At 33.1% G+C, this 17587-nt stretch overlaps 1 long non-coding RNA gene and 1 pseudogene across 1 annotated transcript in view; one reads left to right on the forward strand and one right to left on the reverse strand.

Annotated features, from left to right (window-relative positions):
* LOC140598885 (uncharacterized) overlaps positions 1-17230 on the reverse strand; it is a 30465-nt gene extending 13235 nt beyond the window's left edge. Inside the window, exons 1-3 of the long non-coding RNA XR_012001431.1 lie at positions 17138-17230; positions 9573-9627; positions 8722-8850 (exon numbers count right to left, since the gene is read on the reverse strand). This is a non-coding gene — a long non-coding RNA (uncharacterized lncRNA). The remainder of the gene's footprint in view (positions 1-8721; positions 8851-9572; positions 9628-17137) is intronic.
* LOC112919235 (nucleophosmin pseudogene) lies at positions 6824-7875 on the forward strand (annotated as a pseudogene).
* Positions 17231-17587: the final 357 nt, after the last annotated feature.

A 17587-nucleotide genomic window follows, 5' to 3' on the forward strand; every position in this document is an offset into this window, starting at 1 on the left:
GAAGAATGTTACTTCTTTTCTCAACAGGCTTTCAGATTATCAGATGCAACTGCAACCATTCTTTATTCTTCTGCATGTATAGTGCATATTTAATGCACACACAAATAATACCTTTAAATACTATATATTTTATAACAGTTTACAAATATAGCCTTAGTTCATTTTTTACTTTTATTTTTAATACATTAATAAATACAATAGTTTACCATGTCATACTTTAATCATTGAAAGCCATTCATTTCACATATCCTGTGGAAATAAGAGATAATTTAAGCCTATTTCATCAACTCAACTAACTAAAAAAATGTTTTAAAAGTGTAAGATTAAATTTTTCATGGTGAATATTAGTATTATCTCAAATATTGAGGGGAGAAGTAGAATGGTATGTTTCTAAATATTTGCCCAATATTGAATCACTCCTGCTGAGTCTCTGGGCAGTATAAAATTAAGGTGACCTGGGAGAATGGAAATCTTTTTTGTACCCTGAACTCTGTTTCTAGTTCTCATTGTCTCTTCTTTGGGTTTCACTCCTTAGCTTAAAAACAGGTGGAGAAGGCTCTGGGGAAATATCTGTGTCTTATTCCTCCAAACTTGAGACAAGGTCGCACAAAGGAAGCCACCTTCCTAGAAGGCCTAACTGGACTTTCCCAGAACTGCCCATGTCATGTGTTCTCTCTCTTGAATTTTACTCCTGTCTTCCAAGAAATAAGAATTAGATCTTTTAGGCAGTTTAAAAAAATATATTAGACAAATAGAAACTACAAGAAGCTACAGAAAAGCACTTTTTTAAAGAAGAGCTTTATCTTCCTTCTTCTGAAAATATGTCCTTATCACATTGGCAAATTATTTTTGTGTATGTTGACTAAAATTAGCCTGTAGCCCATATCAAAGCTCAGCATGAGTGTGGGACAGTTGTGATTTCATGCTCATTTGAATGTGTGCCAAGTGAGAGTACATCAAGTTAAATTCAATGACTGGACTCCTGAATAATGAATGTAAATTTTAACTGTGCCCCTTACGTTCACTTATCTCTTCCTATTACTATCGATATTTGTTTACACTCAAGAACTTACACAGACTACATGGAGCTTATGGATCTATGCTGTCTAGTACAGAAAACAGGATTTACTAGTAGTAAACATAAAATCTGTACTTATCAATTTACATTTGAAGTTACATTTCTAATTCATCATAGTATATATGCCACACGGCAGCTAAAATCAATTCTTTAGACAGTAGACAATCAATGCTTGCTTACTGTAGGATTGGAATAAAATATGCTACTACTACTAGGGAACAAATTAAAATCTCATTTCCTAAAGAGACTACATTTTCTATATAAAATTTCAATTTTTTTTTCAGGCAGAGTAAATTAAAATGACACACAGAAGGATATTGAAATTGTTAACTAGGTGAAATGAAATAGTGTTTGCTTTGCTCAATATTGTCTCAAATTCTGTCTTAGGGACTTTGAGGTATCACTTATGTATTTAAGAGATTAATTTGACAGTATTGTTAAATTACTCCAGAGCTGGATATCACTGAACTAAAATTAGATTTCACAATCTGAGGCTAGATATTTTAAAAAGCTTCAAATATAGTTTCCATGACTATTACATAAGTTTTGAACAAGTAGGAATTGATATAAATGGAAGGCTAATGCATTCACTGTTCTCACTAGGCATTAAATAACAATAAACTGAATAAAACAGGTAAAGGATTAACTTTTTATTTTTTTCGGCTTTCATACTAAAAGTTGCATCTATAGTCAAAAGAATCTTTTTTTTTTTTTTCTGAACCTAAAACTGAAACCATGGACCATATTGTCCCAGATTCACTTAAACTTTCCTTTCCCTTGTGAAATTCAAATATATAGAATGCACTTTCTGGAGTTGCTTTTCCTTTGGTCGCCCACGTGTAAGAACTGATAATGATACTTTTTGCTCCTCTGTGCATTACAATCTCATTTCTTTGTTCCATCTTTCTCTCTGACCAATCTGAGCGCCTATAACATAAAACCTCTGCTAACTTTCAGACTATTCTTGCTTCTTGCAGTGAATAAAGTCTTTCTCTTCGTTGATCTTTTGTGGTCTTTATTTCAGGAGGCTTCTCCCTCATATCAGTCCTAAATTGATTCAATTTCATATGGAATAGATTGTAGCAAGCTTAGTGAACATGCTCTCAATTCTTACTTTCTTGGTTTAGCATTTATCTTCAACAATTACTCATCTTTGGACTATTAGTACATTATTGAATCTTTCTAAACCCCAGCTTTTCCATTGATACAATACTTATGTTAAGGGATTAACAAAGAATCAATAAAATGAAGTGATAAGGCAATTAGATTCATTTCTGGAATATGATGAGCACTCAAAACTCAAAAAGCCTTTAGCAGCTATCATCTTTTAAAAAGAAACATAGTATTTTATGATATTATGTAAAGGAAGTGGATTTTCTAGTGTCAAACATAACACCTGTGAATTCTCCAGAACTTTAAGAAACTTATTTAAACCCCTCATTAGACAACATTTACATTTTACATAGCCACAGAATGTATCACAAGCACAATCATGGAAATCTGACAGAGACATCATGCTAAATAGCTATTATGTCTTCCTTAGTGTCATATTAGTCCAAATGTACTTTTTGAGTGGGTAAAGGATAGAGATTCTAAATATGTTAAGTGCTGTTATGTTCTCACTCCGCATAAGGCACATATTATAAGAAAACTTCACTAATGGCTGAAGTTGCCTTCCAGCAACAAATAAGTCCACTTCATTATTAAAATGAAAGATTTAAAAATTATAGTGTTTTTTTTAGAAGCAGCCTAACATTAGAATGAAATGAGAAAGCTCTCTGACGTATCTGGTAGCATCGAATGTGTGTAAATAAGACACCAAATGTAACTAGTTTCCGTGGATATTGCATATCTTGAAAACTGAACTTGGCATCCAAATTTTATCTCTAGTTTGAACTCCATTGCCCAAGCTGCAAACCACCAGGGTACACTGGACTCCTGTCAGTCTTGTCACAACTATATTCAAGTCACATCATGCCTGCAGATGCTCCCATTTTCATGGAGACAAAAGCCATAATCTGTGCCATGCTCCCTGAGTTCCTACACGGATACCCCCAAACGGATAACCTGGCTAAGCTCTGCTCTCCCACCCACTTAACTCTGCACCAGCCATTCCATGCAGCCTGGTTATGCCTGGAATGGACATGTTTTTGTTTCAAGGCTTTGTATTTAATATATCTGCCTGATTGACTCATCTTGTATCAGGTACCCCTAGGACTTCATGTTTCATATTAGTCGCTCTCTGTGCAAATATTTCCTACACTATGAGACCTTCAACTGTCAATTGACTCCCATATGAAGTCCCTATCACCTTCTATGCTTTATTTTTCTCCTATGATTATACCACACCTAATTAGTTAAAAACTATTTGTTTATTGCACATCTCTCTATTATAATATAAATTCAAAGGCAATGGAATTTTGTTCATTTTATTAGCTGTGATATACTCTGTGCCTAGAAAGGCAGAAGCTGACTAATAGCTGTTAAATGAATAAGCAGCAAGGATTTGTAGACAGGAAAATACAGATGCATGTGAAAGTTGGGGCAAAATTCTACATTAAAAAAAATCTTTTTATATCTCTTTTTGAGAGCCCAGGAAGGAAAGAAAGGTGATTGTGAGGTGGACATTTATGACCAAGACATAACAAGTATTTCCTACAAGTGTGAGAATGTACAAGTCTAATTCGGTTCTCTTCTCTCTCTGTCTTTCTGTTCCTCTCTCTCTCTTTCTCTCTCTCTCTCAGCATGGCAAATTCTAAAGCACAGTCTCACCCAACTTGCTAAGACGTCTACATAGAGGAGCAACAATCATTTATTTCAATGGAAGAATTTCTTAATCAATCACTTTACAGTGCCAATATACAAATCATCTATGGATTTTTTTGGCATCTCATACTCACACACCAGCTTTTAAGATGATTATATTTTTATAGGCTTTATAAATCTCAAAAGACAGCTCCCAGAGCATTAGTTGAGGTATGTGCTCACTCTATCACCAAGTCTTTCTCTGGAACAGAAAATCAGTGTAAAATGTTCTGTGCTGCTTTTTCCTATCTTTTCCTTTCTGTCTGTCTCCTTCCCTCCCATCTCCTCCTTCCCACCATACTACCTCCCTTCTTTCCTTTTCTCTTTGTAACAATATTCCTTCCAAAATAATTTTCTGAAAAGTAAAAAAAAAAACAGGAATAAAATAATTTAATGATTTCAACCCCACACCCTTTTCTTAGCAAGGATATAAAAAGATTTTTTTTTTTTTAATGTAGACTTTTAGCTGAAGCGGAGAGAGTTTGTTTAGCAGTGATTTGATTGAGTTCTCTAGCTACAACCAACCTGAATTGTATTTAAAAAAAAAAGAAAGAAAAAGAAACTAGAATAATATTTCACCACGATGGTCCAAGAAATATGGTGAAACAAGATGGAATTTCTTATTTTTTTTGTTGTTTGCTTGTTTGTTTGTTTAAGATTTTAATTCTTTATTTGAGTGAGAGAGACCACGACTAGGGAGGAGGGGGCAGAGACAGAAGGAGAAACAGACTCCTCCATAAGCAAGGAGCCAGACATGGGGGGGCTTGATACCAGGACCCTGGGATCATGACTTGAGCCAAAGGCAGACGCTTAATTGACTGAGCCACCCAGGCTTTCACAAGATGGTATTTCTTTAAACTAAGAGAGCAGATGTGAACAGAGACAGTGTGTTCTCATCAAAGCCCAACAGCAAGATTAACCCTAACCACAGAGAGCCAATAAGAGAAGACCAGAGGTATTCAGCACCTAATTGCCATGTTTTACTTTGACAGTTTGAAATGTTTTGACCAAAATAATGAAGTTAACATTGTTAACTGCCATAAAGGGAATATATAGAAATTTATGATCCAGCACGAACACATGACTTTGGGAAATGCTTTTGTGTTTGTATTTAATCATAAACAATACTTTTTCAAAAATTCATTGTAAAATCTGAATTAGCACTAAAAAAATTTAGATCCTATGTTTAACTCTAATATATCTACCCTTAAGCATGCTATGTACAAATTAACAGCCAATAGCAGACTCCCAATTTCTAAGGCCAAAATCAAAACAAAGCAAGAATTATTTGAAGAAGGGATTTAGTTGTTTATATATTTGGATGAAGCTATATAATGCCTTTCTATCATGCAAGCCACAAAAATTATTATCAATAGACTCAAAAGCCAAAACAATTAACTAAAGTATCACAAACAGTAAATAACCTCATGTTCACTAAGGACAACAACACTTTCTGATAATCTTTCACAAAGACCTCTCTTTTAATGCCACATAACTTTTCAAGCCCCCATTGACTTGTTAGTAGTAAAAGAGAATTTTGCTATTCTTGCTGAACAGAAGAAATAATGCCTTTCAGAATAATGTGTCATAAAACTAAGGTAATAAAATTATTAGAAATATTTGTAATAAAGTAAAGCAATATAAACTGTGAATGTTGGCTTACTTTCCCAAAAGAAATCATAATATCACATGTGGACTTACATAAAATTTAAAATGTTTCCCTTGGTGAACTGAAATTGTATATATATATATATATATATATATATATATATATATATATATATAATATATAACATATATATAAATATATATATTTATATATAAATATAAAATATTTTCCTCTTAGGGATATAATTATAAACCAAATCTTAGAGCATTTTATATGGTGTTTTATCTGCCATACCACAATCTTTATCAGTGAGCCAAAAATAAATAACCTAGACCTTTTGTAGTAGCTGTCACTAGAAAACTAAACAAAGTCACCATTCATCTTGCTCATAGTCATTTTAGCCTTTAGCAGATGTATTCTTTGAACAAATTTATTGGCCTTATGAATAAAGATTAGCACTCCTCTGTTCAACTCTGTTGGGAAGAACATTATTCTACTGTAAATGAACAAAAAATTCAAGTAAATGAATGCTTTAAAAGGAAAAGAAACAGTTTGAACTCTGTTTTCTGAATACAATGTAGGATTGGTTTCCCCAGGTGTGTATAATGAGTATATTAGATTTATCAGTACATCCATCTGTAATAATCTAGATAAAAGAAGGTTGAAATTCCTGTTATAAATATATTAGTTAAAATTATGAAATTTAATTATAATCATGATTACAAAAGTGTCTATATGTACCCTGATTTTTTTTTCATTTTTCAGTTATCATGGTTTGTAAACACTGATGCATGCTTACCCATGTATGACTCATGAAGAATTATAGACAACTCCTCCTCTCTTAAATCTCTGAATACAGCTACATGTTTAATATTATATATTGTAACCATATTCACATTGAAATGAAGGATGCTCCATGCACATATGCAATGTTCTATAGAGCAGAATAATACCTAATTTCACTACATTTTTAATGAAGATTAAATGAGATACCTGCATGTGTACATTGTAAGATATAAAAATCTTAAGATATTTGATTATCTTTTTTTGCCTATCTTTTTTAAAGATATTTGATTACCTTCTTTTTGTCTTTCTCAATGCCACATACAGTCCTATGTAAGAACATGCCACCATTATCAAAAACATTTGTCAAGCTTCATATGTACGTAGTTATATACTACTGATGTGGGGAAGACTTAGGTAAGTCAGTCCTTTACCACAAGAGGTTAGATTCCGCCCTGGTGTGATTCCGTCCTACGCAGCTGTTCTGTGGAACAGTTGTTGTGTATCTCTGTCACCTTCTCGCCCACCTAATTGCGTGCCACCACCCCATGGATGATTTGATGGACATGGACATGAGCCCCCTGCGGCCCCAAAACTATCTTTTTGTTTGTGAACTAAAGACTGACAAAGATTACCACTTTAAAGTGGAAAATGATGAAAATGAGCACCGGTTATCTTTAAGAACGGTCAGTTTGGGAGCTGGTGCAAAGGATGAATTGCACACTGTTGAAGCAGAGGCAATGAATGATGAAGGCAGTCCCATTAAAGTCACACTGGCAACTTTGAAAATATCTGTACAGCCAACGGTGTCCCTTGGGGGCTTTGAAATAACACCACCTGTGGTCTTACAGTTAAGTGTGGTTCCCGGCATTGCATATTAGTGGACAGCACTTAGTAGCTGTAGAGGAAGATGTAGAGTCAGAAGATGAAGAAGAAGAGGATGTGAAACTTCTTAGTATATCTGGGAAGCGTTCTTCCCCTGAAAGTGGTAGCAAGGTTCCACAGAAAAAAGTAAAACTTGCTGCTGATGAAGATGATGATGAAGATGATGATGATGAAGATGATGATGATGATTTTGATGATGAGTAAGCTGAAGAAAAGGCTCCAGTAAGGAAATCTATATGAGATACTCCAGCCAAAAATACACAAAAATCAAACCAGAATGGAAAAGAGTCAAAACCATCAACACCAAGATGAAAAGGTCAAGAATATCTCAAAAAACAGGAAAAGACCCCCCAAGCGCCAAAAGGACCTAGTTCTGTAGAAGACATTAAAGCAAACATGCAAGCAAGTATAGAAAAAGGTGGTTCTCTTACCAACCAAGTTCATCAATTATGTGAAGAATTGCATCTGGATGACTGACCAAGAGGCTATTCAAGATCTCTGGCAGTGGAGGAAGTCTCTTTAAGAAAATAGTTTAAACAGTTTGTTAAAATTTTCTGTATTATTTCATTTCTGTAACAGTTGATATCTGGCTGTCCTTTTTATAATGCAGAGTGAGAACTTTCCCTGCCATGTCTGATAAATGTTGTCCAGGTTCCATTGCCATGAATGTGCTGTCCAAAATGCCTGTTTAATTTTTAAAGATGGAACTCCACCCTTTGCTTGACTTTAAGTGTGTATGGAATGTTATGATAAGACATAGTAGTAGTAGTGGTGGTCAGACAAATGGAAGTGTTGGGGAGACAAAAATATACATGTGAAGTAAACTCAGTATTTTAATAAAGTAGAAAAAAAAAACCAAGAGGTTGATTTCCAAGAGCTATTTGTAGTTAGATTGAAATTGAAGGCATTAAATACTCTCTTATCTAAATTTGTTTTGGAAGTCCTTTAAAATTTTGTGCATTTTAAGCTTTATTTCTTCTACTCCTACAGATCACTTATAACTAAGGAAAGCAGCAGACTATTCATCTCTGTTGTTGAACTCCTTCATTTATAAAGATGTATAATAGTGTGGCAAAGAAGTAAACTCATGTGAGAATATGTGTAACATAAATTATATATTCCTAAAAACAACTACATGCATTAATATAGTGTGATCACACAAGTATGTCATGTGTATTTATCCATAAAATACATATAAGTGCACCACTTTCTTTAGTTTTTGTATTTAGAAACGCCAATTAGGAAATTCTAATTTATTATGTTGTAGTGCATATATTCTCTGGATAGGACTTCAGACCAAGGTTTTGAGTTTAAGGGCTAGAGACAAGTGAAGGAAAATACTGTCTAGCTTCCTGTGGTTGTATGGATTAAAGAAAGAATCAAACAGAAAAACGTTTGATGTTCCAATTCTGGCTTCATTTTTTTAATGGTTAGTGGGTTTTGATTACTCTCTCAAGAATTGTATTGTTAAAAAGGAATTAAAGCAGATCCTAATCTAATGTTTATCTCCACTACAGTGAAAGACATAGCCTAAGACAGAAAAATGTCTTAAATGGCTTACCTGTGTGGGACCCAGGAGCTGGACAAGACTGCTATCTGGTAGTTGCTTCCCTACTGCGAGACATCTGAGTTGAAGTTCCATGCCAGAACACACTTGCAGTCTTTTCTGGTCTTTATACCAATAGTTGCACTCCAGATGTTAATAGATAATAAGAGAAATGCCTTTATTCTGTGTTCAAGTACTTTAGAAAGCATTAAAGTGAGATAAAGTTAATTGTCTCTCTAGAAGATATATGACTTGGCCAGAAAAAGAATATAACTTTTTTCAATTTGGAGCCATGTGGTCCAATTAAACATTACTTAGTAGGTAGCTGGAGGGATTGGGATTTTTGCATTTAATTTCTGACACCTCAAGGAAGGGCACAAAGTTGCTTTTTAGTGGAGAAGATTCCTTAAAGTTTGTAAACAATTGAATGTCTTTTTCAAGGTCTTTATGCATCACTTCAATTATCTATAATTTTTTATCTGTCACTTATTATATCTGAGGGTAATTTGAATTAGTCTACATTTGTCAACATTAAATTTCATTTGCCACATGTCAGCCTATTTAAGAAGCAAATTCAAAATGTATTAGAATGCATTAGATGTAAGTTTGAACATCACTATTTAACTCTTCCCTCCTAATCTATAAATCGAGAAATTCCAACATGTTAAGAAGAGGCTAAATGTCTAATTTCATAATTAAAATAAAATGAAAAACTGAAAGAAAGAGAATACAATCTGGAAAAATACCTTTGAGTGAAGAAAATTTTGGCTTTTCTATAGTCAACATGAGTTTTTACAATTTCAAGTTAGCAGCATTATTTCCAAAATGTTAAGTCTGAAAAGGAATTACAAGGAGTTCATACTTACCAATACCATTGAAGAAACTGGCAAAGTCAAAATGGACACATTTTAAGAAGCAAGCCTACAAACAAATGGAATAGATTGTCAGTAATACCATAAATTATTAAGTTTTACCTAAAGCTTATTCAATTACAACTAAGAAAGTGAAAAATCAATAATTTGCCATTAAAGGAAATAGATAAACATAACGTTTGCAAATAGGTAACAAAACAATTTCAATATATAAATTAGGATGCTTTGATTATATGTGACTAAAGCCTTGAAAGAATTAACTGATATTTATGAAGCACTTTAGATATATTATGTAGATAGGTACATTTCAAAGGGAGTGCAGAATTTTCAAATAATTGTAAAATGTGCTAGTAACTTACGTTATATGAGCATCTCACTTGCAGTTTAAAGCTATTTTAAAAGTTAAAATACTAATATAAGCATATGTTATTATATTTCTATAGGAGGAGCTTGTATTGATAGAGTGTTCTTGGAATGAGTCCAAGTTACTGCATTTAAAAATTATGAGAATTGAGGATCCATAAAAATATGCCATTAATTTGGAGGAATTGCCAAATAATCAGACCATAGAATAAAGTGTACACTTTCAATAAATATTTTCTGGGCTTTAGTTATATTTCAAAAATTATTAAATTTTGATGGGAGGTAACTAGAAATGCATTATGAGAATATGTGTCTTCCTCAAAAAATTGAAAGCTGGGACAGATACTTGTATATGTGTGTTCATAGCAGCATTATTCACAATAGTCAGAAAGTTCAAGTAACTGAACTGTCCATAAATAGGATAAATAAAATGGATAAATAAAATGTGATATATATACACACAGTATGAAGGATATACATTGGATTATTATTCAGTCTTAAAAAGAAAGAGAATTCTGACATCTGCTACAACATAAATGAACCTTGAAGAAATTATGACAAATGAAAAAGCCAGTCACAAAGAGTAAATGCCATATGATTCCACTTACAAGAGGTACCCCGAGTATTCTAAATCACAGAGATAGAAGGTAGAAGGGTGGGTACCAGGGACTAGAGGGAAAGAAAATGGCAGATTATTATTGAATTGGTCCAGAGTTTCAGTTTTGCAAGAGGAGAAAATTCTGGAGGTGGATGGTGGTGATGGTTGCACTACAATGTGAATGTCCTTAATGCCACAGAATTATAAACTTAAAAATGATAAAAATGGTAAATTTTATGTTGTATATATTTTATCATCATTATAAAATATGACCTAAATCTATCTATATCTATCTTTACCCTCATCTACATAGTTTTACCACTTAATGTTATGTTGTCTTCATGTTTGAACATTGTACTATTATATAGGACATGAATTTCATATTATATAATTGTAGTTTAATTTCTAAAAGCATAAAGGAGAACAATATATATAAATTACAATTACTAAAAGTTGATTTAATTCAATTGGTTGTGAATGTAAAGAGAAACCATAATACAATTGTTAAAGAAAGATATGGTAACAGGATGGCTTCAATTACTTTTTACCCTCACTATTGTCTAAATACTTATTAATCAATAGAATTAAAATAAGTTGGTGAATTTGCAGAAAATACTATAACAGGATGTACATTTTCAAATTTGTTACTATATTTTCTGAAATTCTGAGACATTTTGCATCCTAGTCTTAAGAGATGAAAATTTTTAAAAAGATATTTTTTTCTTTTCAAGTTTTTATTTTAATTCTACTTAGTTAACATATATGGTAAAATTGGTTTCAAGTGTAGAATTTAATGATTCATCACTTACATATATTACGCAGTACTCATCACAATAAGTGCCCTCCTTCATTCCCATCCTCAATCTAGCCCATCCCTCGTCCACCTCCCTCCATCTACCCTCAATTTGTTCTCTTTAGTTAAGAGTCTCTTATGGTTTGCTTCCCACTCTCTCTTTTTTTTTCCTTCCCCTACATTCATCAGTTTTATTTCTTAAATTCCACTTGTGAGTGAGATAACATGGTATTTGTCTTTCTGTGACTGACTTATTTCACTTAGCATAATGCCCTCTAGTTCTATCCATGTCATTGCAAATGGCAAGATTCCATTCTTTTTGATGGCTGAGTAATACTCTATCATGTATATGTGTCACATCTGCTTTATTCATTCATCAGTCAATGGATATTTGGGCTCTTTCCATAACTTAGCTATTGTTGATAGCTATAAACATTGGGGTGGATGTGCCCCTTTGAACATGTATTTTTGTATCATTTGGGTAAAGACCTAGCAGTGCAATTGCTGGATCATAGGGTGGTTCTATTAGCAACTTTCTGAGTAATCTCTAAAATGCTTTCCAGAGTAGCTGCACCAGTTTGCATTCCCACCAACAGTGTAAGAGGGGTCCCCTTTCTCCACATCCTCGCTAACATCTGTTGTTTCTTGCATTGTTAATTGTAGCCATTCTGACAGGTGTGAGGTAATATCTCATCATAGTTTTGGTTTATATTTCCCTGATGATGAGTATAGAACCACAAAACACCCCTAATAGTCAAAGTAATCCTGAAAAAGAAATACAAAGAAAAACAAAACTAGAAGCATCACAATTCCAGACTTCAAGTATGAAGCTATAGTCATCGACACAGTATGGTACTGGAATAAAAACAGACATACAGATCAGTGGAACAGAATAGAAAACTCAGAAATGGGCCCAAAAGTATGGTCAACTAATCTTTGACAAAGCAGGATAGAGTATCTAATAGAAAAAAATCTCTTCAAGATCATGTTGGGAAAACTGGACAGCTACATGCAAAAGAATGAAACTGGGCCACTTTCTTACATCATACACAAAAATAAATTCCAAATGGATGAAGGGCCTAAATATGAGATGGGAAACTCAACAAAAACCTTGAGGAGAACACAGTCAGTAACCTCTTTGACCTCCACCATAGCAACTTCTCACTATACACATCTCCAGAGGCAAGGGAAACAAAAACAAAAATAAACTTTTGGGACAGAAGCAAGACAAAAAGCTTCTGCACAGTGAAGGAAACAATCAACAAAACTACAAGCCAGCCTACAGAATGAGAGAAGATATTTGCAAGGGACATAACTGATAAAGGTTTATCCAAAATCTATAAGAAACTTCTCAAACTCAACACCCGAAAAACAAATCATCTAGTTAAGAAATGAGCAGAAGACATGAATAGACATTTCTCCAAAGACTACATCCAGATGGCTAACAGACACCTGAAAAAATGCTCACAATATAATATTCTTCAAAGGTCATTAATATTATAATCTTAAAACATTAAGCTTAGGTAACTATATCTTTATGTGTTCCTAATACATGTATTAATAAATAATATTCCTAATACTGTGCATTCCTAACCTGAAAACTTCATAAACATCATATTTATGGCAACATATTTAGCCCTTGTGAAGGGCTAAAATTGATCTAAGAATGTTGGTGAAGATCACAAAAACTAGCACCATTTTTATGTTGTCAATTTATTGAACTCATGTTTTCAATATATGGTATTAAGAACAATGTTTCTTTGGAAAAAGAAAATAATTTAGATGCTTCCCTCATGTTTTATATACACCTAGGTAGATTAAATAATTATATGTAAAAAAGGTCATTTAAAAAGAACTGGCAGAGTACATATGCAAATATTATCATACAGTTGGCAGTAAGAATAAAGGAGAGAAAAAATTGTAGTAAACACTGCTAATAAATACTGGCTCATTTTGGTCCCAAATATAATTTGTACTCACAAATTGTAAATATTCTTCTGTATTTTATATAGCAGATATACTATGAATATTTTCATTCACTGTAGTAAAACTCATTTGTGCTCTAGAAAATATCTAGCAAATAAATATTTTTCACTAAAGCACCTTTCTCCCAAAGCATATTACTTAGCTCAAAAATAAATTTTAACTGCACTTTGCCTTATTCTATCTCTTTCACTATTTGCCATCTTTTCTTTTCATTTTGTAATTTATTAATTTCACTATCATTCCTATCACTTAAAATGCCCCTATCTTCCTTCTTTGTTTTATTATTGTTTATGATAGGATTATGTTATTATGTTATTGATAATCATTGAGTTATGAAACAAGAAAAGCTGGTTAACTTGGAGGGAGTGCTATATACAAATTATTTTTTCATACATTCTCTTTCTAATGAAATTTATTTTACTATATAATTCATTCATAACATAGTCTCATTTCATCCAGGTATTTATATATGTATTTGTGTCCTAGCATTCAGTATGGTGTTTAACGATTCTCTTTCTTTCTTTATTTTTTGATAGTTATTTTCTCCTTGCCAATTCCTATTTTGTGTATTGTGTTTTTCTTTGTCCCTCTGACAACGTTTTCTCCTTTGATGTTAGGAGATGTTTTGATTACTTTGCTGATTTTTTTTCAGAAAATACATTTATTCATTACTAGTTTCAATGATTATTTTTTCTTTCTTCTCATTATTTATGTTAATCATGTACTGAAATAAAAAGCAGTTCTCAAAAATAGAACAAAACAGATAAATATATATTTCATAAGTTCAGAAATTTCACATCTGAAATTTCTACTTGAGGTTTAAGATTATATACTTTTTGTTTTAACCTCCCTGATTTCATACCAATATCTCTTTTTATATATAGAAAACCTCAGTGCTGAAAAAAAAAAGAAAACCTCAGTGCTGTTAAAAGCAATATAATAATGCATTTGTTTTATATTATTTGTATGATAATTTCAAAGTAACAAAAAATATGAATACATTTTAAAGTTAAAATTTCTTTGTTGCTCTTTTTGTACTTAGAATCTCTGGAGGAATTGAAAAAATTCTAATGCTATATTGTAGTCACGAGTAAATTATTTTCTCCGTTTTATGCACCAACTTAATATGTGGTTAGATTAATTTCTTTCAGCTTATTTTCGAACTATAGAATATTGATTACTTGATTTGAAAGCAATGAAAAGCACAAAACCTTATGTTATAGAAGTAAAATTGCAATAAATAAAGTATATTTGCTACATCTACTCTGTTAAAATCTACCTAGTTAAAAAGTACTTCCAAATGTAACAGCCACCCTGAATGGGAGAGAATGCTACTCCCATTTGTTTTATGGATATTCATTAAGCCAAAAAATATAAAAATATATAGAAGATGGAGAAGGAACAAAAAAGCAAATTGGTCATCCAGTACATTAGGTGATTAATATATCCACATTATATGAAATATGTCCAAAATAAGCCACAGTCCAGTATTTCTGTTTTGGGGGATATTTGTTGGATGATAATTCAAATTGCAAAATGATATTCAATCATGAATACTACAGACATGTACCTGTAACACAGTGTGCCTTCAAGGCAAAGACTTTTCATTTTGGAGCTTAAACGGTGCCATAATGTCACAGACTTCCAGGAGTAAAGAAATCAATCAATATGTTGGTTAGACAGCAGAGGCACCCTGGGATTTATCTGACAAGTGAGGAGATCCCAGCCATTTTTCCTGCTATTCCTTTACAGCTCTATTCAAACTTTTCAATACAAAAATCTGGCAAATGCAGCAAAAGGAGAAAGAGAAAGAGTAAGAAAAAATAGAAGTCAAATGTTAAAAAATAAAAGTAACAATGAATGTGAACTCTCTGACCTTAAATAAAAAGGAAAAAAAAATGTACAAAGTATGGTGCTGAACAAAGCTTCGCTGGAATAAAGAAAAAGTTTTGGTTCACTGCCTGTGCAGGTTGCTTAATCTACCAAATTTAACTGTGGATATTTTTTCAATAACTTCTTTTATTTCACTCCAATTTTAGGTACATTATCAACTTCATCAACATCTGACAGAATTTTAAAGTCAATTAGATATATCCAGGAATATTCTCATCATTGAAACCACATACTGCATTTAAAACAAACATTTTGAGAATAAAGTAAATCACAAGTTCTAATGAATTCACAATGAATTAGAACTTTCAAGATATGTCGCAAAGAAATAAAGAAAAACATATCCTCTCAAATCAAATAATCTTTATTTAGCCATCTCTACTTATTGTAGTTTCTATTTTTGATACAATGTTAATACATCTTTAAATTTGGTGAAATGTGTAAAATGTTGAATTTTGAAAGACCCACCATCAGCACTATATTTAGTATATATTCCTGTCATAGTCATTGTTTCTTTGGTTAAGAAGACATGACTTTCGTTTGTGATAAAGCATAAGGAAGGAAGGTCCTGATTTTTTAATTTTTTGTTGAAATGTTACATATAAGTAAAGAGACAAATCTTAACTGTACGTTTTTAACTTAAATTATACTTAACTGTACACTCTGGCACCAATACTCAAATGATGAGATATGTTCAGCTTCCCAGAAGAAACGCCAGGTCTTTTATAGTCTACAGACCCTCCATCACCCCACCACCAACAAACGTTGTTGGGATTTGTTTCACAAGTTACTTTTGCTTGCGTTTTAGCTTCATATCAATGAAAACTTGCTGAATATTATGTCTGCGAAACTAATTAATACTGTTATGTCAAGGAATATTTCTTAAGTATTATAATAGCCATACAAGCTTGCTAGTCGCCTATATATAAAGAGATTCATTGACATGCATCCTACTGCACAGGTGGAGAAGTGTTGACAAATGAGTACATTCATGAAACAACTATCAAAATCAAGATAAATATGTTGATTACACCCAAAGGTTCAATTGATGCTCCTGAATTATGAGATTTCTGGATTATGGTAATTTCTATGTGGGTTTAGGGAACACTTGCTCTCTCAGACCCTATGAAAGCTTGGGATCCTTCTGGATGATGCTCTGCCCATCTTATGTGGTTTCCTCCTATAGGTTGTACTGATCAATACTCAACTGAGGACCCTAAAGGAGACATACAGATCTACAGAGTGCTCTGTTTCCTCTACCTTCTCACGTTGGCTCTGGAATTCCTGGCTTCATCTCCTAAAATCAAGGAAACTGCCAGCACCAGCCTGAGTTCCAACCCCCCTGCAGCATGCACAGCCTGGGAACTTTCTCCAGACAAAATCACAGCATCATGAGGCTTGACTCATTTGTTGCTCATCTCTTGGAGATCATTTTTCTCCCTTAACTGATACTTCCTCCTTCGGTACTGATTCTTGATAACTTCTTTCAATTCCAAGTTCCTTTCACAGGATCATATGATAACTCATGCCAACATGAACACCAAAGGGCGAATTCCACTCTCAGGTGGGAATATCGGCTAATAAATGTCCCCTCGTACTGCTCCATCTGTCAAGCAGAGGTGACTATTTAAAACCCCAGGAACAACCTTCTTCATAGCTTCACTCCAGTTCACACTCACCCTACACAGAGGGAAACTGCTTTACATCCTTTAATGCCCTCAAAGTAGAAGTACATTTGCATTTCTGTTTGCTCTTTGTGCTATGATTCTCTTCTAAAATTCATTGCTACTTGATAGAAGAAAATAATATAGAAATGTTTAGTAAAACTCAGGCTAAAACTCTGCTTAAGAAGTGATGTGTAAAATCCACCATATTTAGTGATTTCCCTTTTAGTCTCTCCTCTTCCACAGCAACATTCTGGGCACTTACCAGGGGCGCTTACCACAGAACAGGAGGGACAAGGAGTGAATGGGGTTCCCAGGCTCTCAGAACAGCTTCATTAAGCCATGTTTTTAAAATGTGGCCTTTGAAGTAACATAGTTACTAGCAACGTAGTTTGTTGATGCCCAGTTATGACTGAGCCCTAAGGATGATTAAAAGTTAATTAAAAAGCACACCAACTGGACTTGACACCGGAATGACAGCTTATTATTAACAAAGAAGAATGCAATGCTTGCATGAACTAAAATTCTTAAAAGGAGCAATTAATTCATTCATTTCTTTTGGCTAATTAATGGGAAAAACTCAAACCAAAAACTCATTACTGATTTACTCCAAGAAATTCTAGCTAGAAATGATCCTTACTCTTATGATCTGTAAGAAGTTGTGCATTTTCTTCTCCTAGACTGATCTCACTTTGCACTGGAAAGTCACTCAAGA

The sequence above is a fragment of the Vulpes vulpes genome, chromosome 5 (assembly GCF_048418805.1).
Source record: "Vulpes vulpes isolate BD-2025 chromosome 5, VulVul3, whole genome shotgun sequence".
In the NCBI taxonomy this organism is placed as follows: Eukaryota; Metazoa; Chordata; class Mammalia; order Carnivora; family Canidae; genus Vulpes; species Vulpes vulpes.